Below are 12,989 nucleotides of genomic sequence, written 5' to 3'. Positions count from 1 at the left end.
AAATGAAAGAGGAAGCTGTCTGGTAGAATTTTGCACAGAGCATAACTTAATCATAGCTAACACTTGGTTCAAGAATCATAAAAGAAGGTTGAATACATGGAAGAAACCTGGAGATACTATAAGGTATCAGATAGATTATATAATGGTAAGACAGAGATTTAGGAATCAGGTTTTAAATTGTAAGACATTTTCAGGGGCAGATGTGGACTCTGACCACAATCTACTGGTTATTACCTGTAGATTAAAACTGAAGAAACTGCAAAAAGGTGGGAATTTGAGGACATGGGATCTGGCTAAGCTGAAAGAACCAGGGGCTGTACAGAGTTTCAAGGAGAGCATAAGGGAACAATTGACAGGAACGGGGGAAAGAAATACAGTAGAAGAAGAATGGGTAGCTCTGAGGGATGATGTAGTGAAGGCAGCACAGGATAAAGTAGGTAAAAAGACAAGGGCTGCTAGAAATCCTTGGGTAACAGAAGAAATACTGAATTGCATTGATGAAAGGAGGAAATATAAAAATGCAGTAAATGAAGCAGGCAAAAAGGAATACAAACGTCTCAAAAATGAGATCGGCAGGAAGTGCAAAATGGCTAAGCAGGGATGGCTAGAGGACAAATGTAAGGATGTAGAAGCTTATCTCACTAGGGGTAAGATAGATACTGCCTACAGGAAAATTAAAGAGACCTTTGGAGAGAAGAGAACCACTTGTATGAATATCAAGAGCTCAGATGGAAACCCAGTTCTAAGCAAAGAAGGGAAGGCAGAAAGGTGGAAGGAGTATATAGAGGGTTTATACAAGGGCGATGTACTTGAGGACAATATTATGGAAATGGAAGATGATGTAGATGAAGACGAAATGGGAGATAAGATACTGCGTGAAGAGTTTGACAGAGCACTGAAAGATCTGAGTCGAAACAAGGCCCTGGGAGTAGACAACAATCCATAGAGCTACTGACCGCCTTGGGAGAGCCAATCATGACAAAACTCTACCAGCTGGTGAGCAAGATGTATGAGACAGACGAAATACCCTCAGACTTCAAGAAGAATATAATAATTCCAATCCCAAAGAAAACAGGTGTTGACAGATGTGAAAATTACCGAACTATCGGTTTAATAATTCACAGCTGCAAAATACTAACGCGAATTCTTTACAGACGAATCGAAAAACTGGTAGAAGCTGACCTGCGTTCAGCCGAAATGTTGGAACACATGAGGCAATACTGACCTCACGACTTATCTTAGAAGAATGATTAAGAAAAGGCAAACCTACGTTTCTAGAATTTGTAGATTTGGAGAAAGCTTTTGACAATGTTGACTGGAATACTCCCTTTCAAATTCTGAAGGTGTCAGGGGTAAAATGCAGGGAGCGAAAGGTTATTTACAATTTGTACAGAGACCAGATGGCAGTTATAAGAGTCGAGGGGCATGAAAGGGAAGCAGTTGTTGGGAAGGGAGTAAGACAGGGTTGTTGCCTCTCCCCGATGTTATTCAATCTGTATATTGAGCAAGCAGTAAAGGAAACAAAAGAAAAATTTGGAGTAGGTATTAAAATTCGTGGAGAAGAAGTAAAAACTTTGAGGTTCGCCGATGACATTGTAATTCTGTCAGAGATAGCAAAGGACCTGGAAGAGCAGTTGAACAGAATGGACAGTGTCTTGAAAGGAGGATATAAAATGAACATCAACAAAAGCAAAACGAGGATAATGGAATGTAGTCAAATTAAATCGGGTGATGCTGAGGGAATTAGATTAGGAAATGAGACACTTAAAGTAGTAAAGAAGTTTTGCTATTTAGGAAGTAAAATAAGTGATGATGGTCGAAGTAGAGAGGATATAAAATGTAGACTGGCAATGGCAAGGAAAGCGTTTCTGAAGAAGAGAAATTTGTTAACATAGAGTATAGATTTAAGTGTCGGGAAGTCGTTTCTGAAAGTATTTGTATGGAGTGTAACCATGTATGGAAGTGAAACATGGACGATAACTAGTTTGGACAAGAAGAAAATAGAAGCTTTCGAAATGTGGTGCTACAGAAGAATGCTGAAGATAAGGTGGATAGATCACGTAACTAATGAGGAAGTATTGAATAGGATTGGGGAGAAGAGAAGTTTGTGGCACAACTTGACTAGAAGAAGGGATCGGTTGGTAGGACGTGTCCTGAGGCATCAAGGGATCACAGATTTAGCATTGGAGGGCAGCGTGGAGGGTAAAAATCGTAGAGGGAGACCAAGAGATGAATACACTAAGCAGATTCAGAAGAATGTAGTTTGCAGTAGGTACTGGGAGATGAAGAAGCTTGCACAGGACAGAGTAGCATCGAGAGCTGCATCAAACCAGTCTCAGGACTGAAGACGACGACGACGACGACGACGACGACGACGACGACGACGACAACAACAACAACAACAGCAACAACCTGCTTCATTGTCTAACCTGCATTCATGTTTCACAAGGTTTTAGAAGGCAAGGGTGTTTACTGCCCCCGATCTTAATCAAGCATATTCTCAAATACCTTTGGCGAGGCCCCTCAAAGCTGGTAACAGACTGGCACCTTTGAGTTCAATCTGGTTCCTTGGATTGTCTGCTGGAGCTGCTGTGTTATCCAGAATATCGGACAGGGTACTTTCTGGGCTCAAATTTCTTTGTATTTATCACTGTCTTGGCAACCTTGTTACATTCATCGAAAGTTTTGATGAACACTTACTGCATGCTATTAAGGTGCTACAGCTCTAGGGAGGCTGGATTCATAGTCAAGGCATCAAAAGTTCATTTGCTTTCACAGAGATACCCTTCCTGGGACACTATTCTCTGAATGGCAGAAAGGGGAGGGGGGGGGCAGTACTGACCAGCAACCACTCATGTTGCTCTGAAGGAATGTGAAGGAGGTAGCCCAGTTCATTTTAATGACTATATTCTTCTGTTGGTTTGTGCAGAATTTCACCTAGTTTGTGGTGTTGATTCAATAGGAAAGGAAGAAATTCGAGTGGGGCACTTCTGAACTGGCTTTCTTTGAGGGCTTAAATTAACTTTATTGTGCATCAGTATTGGCTATGCCAAATTTCAATCGTGAATTCAGAGTGCAATTCGATGCTTGTGGCTGCAGTGCTGCTACAGGGGCATGTGGGGGAAAGGAGAGGTGGGAGGTGTCCTGTTGCATATGCTTCCAGGGTACTGACTGCTCTTGAAGTAGTATTCCATATGTGAACTTGAGATTGGCTACGTTATTCAGATGGAAAAATTCCATATGTACTTAAAAGCATTGTCCCTTTCAGCTGGAGACCAATAACCAGGCCCTCATCTGGGTGCTAACTAGGCCACAGTGCACTAGTTGTACAGTTTGATGTGCAGTCTTTCTGTCTGCCTTTAAACTTGTGGTCAAGCACGTTTGTGGGAGCAAGAATGCCACAGCCAATGAGTTCAGCTGGATTGTGATGAACCAGAGGCACCAAGCAGCATAGCGCAGGGGTTATCACACTTGACTTGCATTCACCCACATCTAGCCATCCTGATTTAGGATTTCCGTAATTTCCCTAAATTGCTTAATGTAAATGCCAGGATGGTTCCTTCAAAAGGGAATGGTCTCTTTCCTACTCCATCCTTCCACAATCCAAGCTTGTGCTCTGTCTCTAATGACCTTGTTGTCGACAGGACATTAAACACACTAGAGGAGGCCATCAGAGGCTTGCAAGAACTATCTATACTGGAAGAGAATGTGGGTGCCATAGTGTCTGAATGCCAAGTCTTGTTCAAGGATGCTGATCCTGTCCTTAGGCATCTGAAGCCTTGGATCCCAAAAAGCAAAATAGTTAGCCCCTACCATATAAAAGGCAATGTTATATGTTACTCAGCCAGGGTAGGGCATGGGGATCACGTGTTATTGCCTAGAGATTTAATACCTCTAGTTTTTAAGTACTGTCATGGGACACTTGTAAGGGGACACTTTGAGGTCTTTAAAATCAGAATAAAGCTAAGAGAAAACTTCACATGGAAGGGCATAGGCAAGGAAATAGAGTATGGTGGCCATGTGTAAAGCTTGTTGTATGAGCAAATCAGTTACTGGGTCTCGCCAAGGATTGCAGACATTGGATGTTAACATCCAATCTATGGACATGTTGTATATTGATTATGTGGATCCGTTCCCATAGTTATAGGAGGTCAACTGCTATATATTAGTACGCAATGACACTTTTACATGGTTTAGTTGGTTTATCCTGACACAGGGGATGACATCACAAATTACCACCAAGGCCCTACAGACGATCTTTGGCGCATTTGGGCTCTGTTAGGAATTGGTCACGAATAAGACACCACATTTTACCAATGTGAAATTTCACAAGTATTATTTTGATGCAGGATTGTACCTGGAGCATCATCTCTTCCAGATGGCGACCAATGACCAGGACCTCAGCTGTGTGTTGATTAGGCCAAGGTGCACTGATTGTATAGCCACCACCACCACCACCACCACCACCACCACCACCACCACCACCACCACCACCACCACCACCACCACCACCACCCCATCTTATATAAATCTATCATTTGAGCAGAGAATTAATTGCAACGTATGGGCCACTTTTACTGTGGGATTTGTCATTGTCATGTTTGGGGTATGCCTTCAGCAGAGCAGTGCATGAATCCCATAGCCAGTCATGATCATCCTCATTTTCACCTTTCAGCCCAACAGCCCTCTCTCCCATTTGTGGTGGCTGAATGACCTACTACCTGAGTGAGTTCATTATGTGCAAATTAGGGAACAATGGTAAAGCACATGTCAAAATACGACACTTGCCCATGAAAAGATGACACAAAGATACATTACTGGTAGGCAGCTAACCTCACCTAGCCCGGGGACTGGGTGTGGGTTACTTGTTGGGGAGTGGATAAGATGCTGGGGCAAAATAATACAAAGGATTATGGGTGCAGTGCAGATTTGGCGCTTCATGACACCAATCACCTTGCTTGTCATGGACCCTTCTACCAGGTGATTATTAAGGGTGGACCTGTCCCAGATGAAAACACGTCAAAATGGGTTGGTGGTCCCGAATAATTAGAGTTGCGTTTATACAGCAAGTAGAGGTATGAGATACCATAACTAGAAGTCTCCTTCTGGTGGTAACATTGTAAAGGTGCAATATTTTTGGTTTACTTCTTCTAGAATTGAAAACAACTATGTAAGTTGGAATGACACATTCAATGTCGCAATATTAGCTCAAAAATACACGCTTTTACATAGTTTTCAATGTGACAACAAAAAACAGTAGTCAGGATAACGCATCTCGTCAACATCAAAAAGTGAAATAATCTTAAACACATAAATATTAAATATTATCTCTCAGAAAGTTAAATTATCCTAAACACGACAGTATTAAAGTTTAACTAGAAGTGGTACAACCCGTACCCATGTGTGCAACAAGTTGAAATTCCTGTGGCTTCTTGCCACGTCTAAAGAGTGTGTGACTATAACTAACACTCGGGCCAGCATATCAGCTGGAACAGCGTTAGTTGGAGCAACTGGCTTGGTGTGTGGCCAGTAGGTTGAGAACATCACATTGGAGATGGAGATTGGGCGGTGACAGCATGGTGGAGCAACGACAAGGTGAATCATCGGTGTTGCTGCAGGCAGCCCCAGTTTCTCTCTTTGGTCAGTACTGATTTACGAAGAAACATCAAGATTACTCATGAGACAAGACTGAGACTAGCCAATGAAGACTTGTGGCCTCTGGAGAAGCAGGTAGTGACTGTTGAGTTAAGACCAATGTATGTCAGGCGTTTGAGCAAGTGGTTCAGTGTGAGCTGTGAGTAGTTGTATTTTAAGACTGTCTATATTTTGTTTATGTGTGGTTGCCGTTGGCCCCACCTCATTCCTTGGAAATAATAGTAACTAGATTTGAGTGTGGCGCAGTGGTTGTATTTGGACTAAAAATTTGGTCTGGTTCATTGTAACTGAAGTTACACTACCAACACTCGTATGCAATTGTGCCTTAAATTAACTAGTTGTAATTGAAGCTGAAGTTTCGACAGCAGTTGTTACGAAAAATTGGTACTTGCCTAGGAAACTGAATTTTTAAGTCAACAGTTTTGAGTAGGCAATTTTGGGTGGGCACTTTGAATGCCAGTTTCAAGGTAATGGAAACTGGATTTTAACCAGTGCTGTGCTCTGAATTAAATCTGCTGATGTTGCCGTTTTTATTGAATTAAAAATTTTCATAGGAATTTTGGGTGAGCACCTTTCATGCCACTTTGAAGTTAATTGAAGCTGGAGCTTGACCAACATAGTCCTTGAATTATATACATTTATGTTCTTGTTTTTAAATGACTGACTTAATCATAAGAATTTTGGGTTGTTAGCTTCAGTGCCATTTCACGTTAATTTGAGGCTGGAGTTCAGCCAGCGGTTGTTTCAGACTGACTTGTCTCTGTGCCTTGAAGTTTTCTTATTAATAGGGTTGCTACTGTTTGAACTGGAGGGTGGATATATTGTGCGTATTTGGAGTGGCCTGACCCTCACCCTCAGGAAATGGATTTTTGGTGTGTTTAGATGACCTTTTGGAAAATAAGGATGTCTTTGAAAACATGTGCACTTCTCTCACCCCAGCACCACTGATCCTCAAATGCCTACACACCTTATACAGGGTGACAATAATAAAAATACAGAAAAATGTAAATTAGGTACAAACTATGGTGTGCACGCACTTTATTCAACATATAAATGCACTACAGATATAATAAACAATGGAAAATCCGGGATGGAATGTACCAATGTTATGAAAAAGATAGTTGCTACTCACCATACAGTGGAGATGCTCAGTCGCAGACAGGCACAACAAAAAGACTGTCACAAAATACGCTTTCGGCCAAACACACACACACACACACACACACACACACACACACACACACACACACACACACACGGGACAACTGGGTGGTGGTAAGGAGGAGGCTGGGGTGGGGAGGGCAAGGGGGTGAGATGGGGGACCTTGATGTGCTACTGGGGAGGATGCAGGGACGAGGTGGGGAGAGGTTAGTGCAGCTAGGTACAATCGGGAGGTTAGACAGTGGGGGCAAGGAAAGTAGAGAAGTAAAAAGACTGGGTGCAATGGTGGAATAGAGGGTTGTGTAGTGCTGGAATGGGAACAGCAAAGGGACTAGATGGTTGAGGGCAATGACTACAGAAAGTTGAGGCCAGGAAGGTTACAGGAACGAGAGGATATGTTGCAGGGAGAGTTCCCACCTGCGCAATATATTATTGAAATGGAGATGTCATGTTGGTTGGCGTGCTCAGCAACAGTGTGGTTCATTTGTTTCTTGGTCACAGTTTGTTGGTGGCCATTCATGATGACAGACAGCTTGTTGGTTGTCATATCCACATAGAATGCAGCAAAATGGTTGCAGCATAGCTTTTAGATCTCATGGCTGGTTTCACAGTTAGCCCTGCCTTTGATGGGTTAGGTGACGTTTGTGACTGGACTGGAGTAGGTGGTGTTGGGAGGATGTGTGGGACACGTCATGTATCTAGGTCTATTACAGGGATAACCATGAGATAACGGGTTGGGAGCCGGGGCTGTGTAGGTATCGACAAGTATACTACGAAGGTTTGGTGGACGGCGCATTACCACTGTAGGAGGGGTGGGATGAATAGTGGGCAGGGCATTCTCATTTCAGGACATGATGAGAGGTAGTCGAAATGACAGAGAATGTGATTCAGTCGCTTCATCTTGGGTGGTACTGAGTTACAAGAGGAATGCTTCTCTGTGGTTGGATGGTGAGACTTCAGAAGTTGGTGACTGGAAAGATAAGGGACAGGAAATTTCTTTTGTACTACGTTGGGAGGATAATTATGGTCAATGAAGGCGTCAGTGAGACCCTCAGTATATTTCGAGAGGGACTGCTCGTCACTGCAGATGCGACGACTACAGGTGGCAAGACTGTATGTAAGGGACTTCTTGGTAGGGAATGGATTGCAGCTGTCGAATGGGAAGGTTTGGGATGGAGAGAGGTTCTGAAGTAGACATCTTTGAGGTAGAGGTCAAAATCTAGGATGGTGGCTTGTTAGGTTGGATTAGATGAAGCGAATGGAAGAGAAGCTGTTGAGGTTCTAGAGGAATGTGGATGCGGTGTCCTCAACCTCGATCCAGATCACACAGATGTCACCAATGAATCTGAACCAGGTGAGAGGTTTACGATTCTGGGTGTTTAGGAAATATTTCTCTAGATGACCCATGAATAGGTTGGTGTAAGATGGTGCCATGTGGGTGCCCAAAGCAACACCACAAATTTGTTTGTAGGTAATGCCTTTAAATGAGAAGTAATTGAGGGTGAGGATATACTTGGCCACGGCGACTAGAAAGGAGGTTGTTGCTTTGGAATCCGTTGTGTGTTGGGGAAGGTAATGTTCAATAGCAGTAAGGCCATGGACATTAGGGATATTAGTGTAAGGGGAGGTGGCATCAATAGTGACGCGCAGGGCACCTCATATACATCTTCGTGTTTACTCTGCCACTCACAATAAAGTGCCTGGTGGAGGAGTCAATGAACCACGTTCAAGCTGTTTTTCTACTGTTCCACTCCTGAACGGTGCGCGGGAAAAACGAGGACTTAAATTTTTCTTTGCAAGCCCTGATTTCTCTTATTTTATCGTGATGATCATTTCTCTACTTTTAGGTGGGTGCTAACCGAATGTTTTCGCAACTGGACGACAAAAATGACGACTGAAATTTCATGAGAAGATCCCTGTCAACGAAAAACGCCGTTTTAATGATTGCCATTCCAATTCACGTATCATGTCTGTGGCAATATCTTCCCTATTACGCAATAATACAAACGAGGAGGCCTTCTTTGAACTTTTTCGATGTCATCCGTCAGTCCCACCTGATGCGGATCCCACACTGCACAGCAAAACTTCAGAATAGGGCGGACAAGCGTGGTGTAAGCAGTGTCTTTAGTAGTAGACCTGTTGCACATTCTAAGTATTCTGTCAATGAATCACAGTCTTTGATTTGCTCTGTCCACAACACTACCTATGTGATCGTTCCAATTTAGGTTATTTATAATTGTAATCCCTAAGTATTTCGTTGAATTTACAGCTATCAGGTTTGTGTGATTTATTGCATAATCGAAATTTAGCGTATTTCTTTTAGTACACATGTGAATAACTTGACGCTTTTCTTTATTCAGGGTCAATTGCCACATTTTGCACTATACAGATATCGTATCTATATCATTTTGCAATTCGTTTTGGTCAAGTGATGACTTTACAAGATGGTAAATGACAGCATCATCTGCAAACAATCTGAGAGGGCTATTCAGATTGTCTCCTATATCTTTAATATAGATCAGGAACAATAGAGGGCCTGTAACACTTCCTTGGTGAACGCCAGATATTACTTCTATTTTACTCCATGACTTTCCCTCTGTTTCCACGAACTGTGACCTTTCTGACAGGAAAACACGAATCCAGTCGCACAACTGAGGCGATGTTCCACAGGCACACAGTATGTTTAGAAGCCGCTTGTGAGGAACGGTGTCGACAGACTTGCGGAAATCTAAAAATATGGAATCAATTTGAGATCCCCTGGCGATAGTACACCCTCCTTCACGAGTATAAAGAGATAGTTGTGTTTCACAGGGACGATATTTTCTGAATCCGTGCTGACCATTTGTCAATAAATCGTTTTCTTCTACTTACTTCATAATGTTCGGTTACAGTATATGTTCCAAAACCCTAGTGCAACTCGACCTTAGTGATATGGGCCTGTAATTCAGTGGATTACTCCTATTTCCCTTTTTTGGTATTGGTATGATTTGAGCAATTTTCCAGTGCTTAGGTATGGATCTTTCTGAGAGCAAGCCTTGTATATAATTGCTAAATACGGAGCTATTGTATCAGCATACTCTGAGAGGAATCTAAGTGGTACACAATATGGACCGGAGGTCTTGGATTTATTAAGTGATTTAAGCTGCTTTGCTACACCGAGGATATCTACTATGTTTCTCATCTTGGCATTTGTTCTTGATTGGAATTCAAGAATATTTACTTCGTCTTCTTTGGTGAAGGAGTTTCGGAAAACCGTGTTTAATAACTCTGCTTTAGTGGCACTGTCATCAGTGACTACACCGTTGTTATCGCGTAGTGAAGGTATTGATTACGTCTTGCCAGTAGTGTGCTTTATGTATGACCAGAATCTCTTAGAGTTTTCTGCCAGATTCCGAGACAGAGTTTCTTTGTGGAAATTATTATAAGCATCTCGCATTGAAGTACGCGGTATCTTTCAAACTTCTGCAAAACTTTGCCAATCTTGGGGATTTTGCGTGCTTTTAAATTTGGCATGCCTTTTTCGTTGCTTTTGCAACAGCGATCCGACCCATTTTGTGTACCGTGGGAGATATGAACCATCACTTATTAATTTATGTGGTAAATATCTCTCTACTGCCGTCGATACTATCTATTTTAAGCCATTTCACATCTTTTCTACGCTTACATGAACAGAATGGAAGGAGTGGAGACTGTCTCTTAAAAAGGCGTTAGGAGCATTTTTATCAACTTTTTTAAATAGATGTACTTCGCATTTATTTTTGATGGTTGTGGATGTTACGTTATGGGCCGAGCATCAACTGCCTTGTGGTCGCTAATCCCTGTATTCGTCATGATACTCCCTATCTGTCCAGGATTCTTTGTTGCTAAGAGGTCAATTATGCTTTCGCAACCGTTCACGCTTTGTGTGGGCTAATGAACTAATTGTTTAAAATAATTTTCTGAGAAAGCATTTCGTACAATTTCGGATGTCATATATTCCTGCCGCCGGCTTTAAACGTAAATTTTTCCAGCATATCGAGGGTTAGATTGAAGTCACCACCGACTATAATAGTATGATTGGGGTATCTATTTGCAATGAGACTTTTTTTTTTTACCTGTTCAGCAACTACTTGAATTTCACCACAAGGTAAACTGCTTCTGACAGCAATAAATGTTCCCCCACCAACTATATTTACTCTATACATTCTGATCACAGCTAGGGCGTTTGAAAAAATTTCGGCTGAACTTATTTCCGGCTTTAGCTAGCTTTCCGTATGTATAACTATTTGGGATTCATTGCTTTCTATTAGGGCTTGGAGCTCTGGTTCTTTCGCAACACACCTACGACAATTTACAAATACTATACCGATTGTTTCTACAACTACCGTACTGTGTTTTGCTTGCCCCCTTTTAGTCGCATACCCTTTCTGTGGTTTCCTGAGACCCTCTAACCTAAAAAATCGTCCAGTCCCTTCCACATAGGCCCCACTACCCGTGTAGCAACCTCCTGTGTTTAGTGGACTCCTGGCCTATTAAGCATATTCCAGAAACCCACTACCCGATGGCGCAAGTCAAGGAATCTGCAGCCTACATGGTCACAGAACTGCCTGAGACTCTGATTCAGATCCTCCACTCGGCTGTTCACCAAAGGACCACAGTCGCTTTTATCGACGATGCTCAGCCTTAATCTCGCAAGCAAGACTGGCAGTCTTTACCATTTCCATTAGCCGCCAGAAACGAGAGAATCTCCTCCAATACAAAGCAACACATGTCATTGGTACAGACATGAGCCACCACCTGCAGTTGGGTGTGCCTTGTATTCTTCATGGCACCTGGAAGCATCCTTTTTACACCCGGAATGACTCCCCCTGATAAGCACACTGGCTTCCTTCCCCTCCTTGACAGCCGTGTTCCTAAGGTCCCCATGTGCCTAACGTTGGAGCTCCCAATTACCAGCAAATGCACCCTCTGTGAATGCCCTCTGGAGAGATGAATTCGTCTGTTTCATTGTAGGTCATCTGCCCTGATGCCACCCACTCCGATCAGGGGCTCTTCCCATGGGCACCACTCAGCCACAGCAAAGGCCACCTGACATGATGGCTGTTGCCACGAGTCCTGATGCCCCAGGAAGACAGGCATCTACTTGTTGGCATATGTGGGGAGTTTATAGCTCAGGCATCAGCAGTGTGATCCCTGTGTTGTCAGGTGGCTACCACCAAATGGGTAAATAATGGCCCCACCACAAAGGACTGGTTACCATGCTGAATACTGGGTGCAGATAAATCCAGTACTGTCATGGGGGCGAAAGAGGACAGGAGACAACAGTAGAAGATGACATACCCTGGAAAGTGTCCTCCTCCAAATAGCTGAATTGCAGGTGGAGATGCAAAGCCCATGACAAGAGGTTCAGGAGATCGAATCTAAGGGCACTATGGATAACTCATGCACCATGTAAGGCTTCCTTCCCCATATGGGCCACACTTCTGTAGAATTTGGAAAGTAGCAGGTCAAACCATAAAATGGGACCTGAACTTACAGGACCGAAAAGTGTGAAACTCTTTTTAGTCGCCTCTTATGACAGGCAGGGATACCTTGGGACTATTCTAACCCGCAGACCTGCAGGGGGAAATGCCCATGGTCCCTTTCCAGATGGATTCCAAACCAACAACCTCTTTCCTAGTCGCCATGACCAAATATATCCTCCCCCACAATAACTTCTTATTATCTACAAACAAGTCCGAGGTGCAGCTTTGGGCACCAGCATGGCACCATTGTATACCAATCCATTCATGGGCCATCTAGAGGAATCCCTCCTGAACACTCAGTATCCTAGATCCCTCACCTGGTTTAGATTCATTGATGACATCTTTGCAATCTGGATCGAGGGTGAGGACACCCTATCCACATTCCTCCAGAACCTCATCACACTCTCCTCCATTTGCTTCGCCTGGTCCTACTCAACCCAACAAGCCAGCTTCCTAGATGATGACCTCCATCTCAAAGATGGCTACATCAGTACCTCTCTCTATATCAAACCTACTAACCACCAGCAACCAGTCTCAGGACTGAAGACAACAACAACAACAACAACCACCAGCAATACCTCCACTTTGACAGTTGCCACCCGTTCCATACCAAGAAGTCTCTTCCATACAACCTAGCCAACCATGATCATTGCATCTGCAGTGATGAGC

At 43.1% G+C, this 12,989-nt stretch overlaps 1 protein-coding gene across 1 annotated transcript in view; it reads right to left on the bottom strand.

Annotated features, from left to right (window-relative positions):
* Nucleotides 1-12,989, bottom strand: part of LOC126278539 (terpene synthase) — a 111,960-nt gene that overhangs the window by 32,603 nt on the left and 66,368 nt on the right. The gene's annotated exons all lie outside the window — the stretch shown is intronic.

This window comes from Schistocerca gregaria, chromosome 1 (genome assembly GCF_023897955.1).
Source record: "Schistocerca gregaria isolate iqSchGreg1 chromosome 1, iqSchGreg1.2, whole genome shotgun sequence".
In the NCBI taxonomy this organism is placed as follows: Eukaryota; Metazoa; Arthropoda; class Insecta; order Orthoptera; family Acrididae; genus Schistocerca; species Schistocerca gregaria.
Note: the sequence above shows the minus strand (reverse complement) of the source record. Positions and strands in the feature narration are given on the sequence as shown.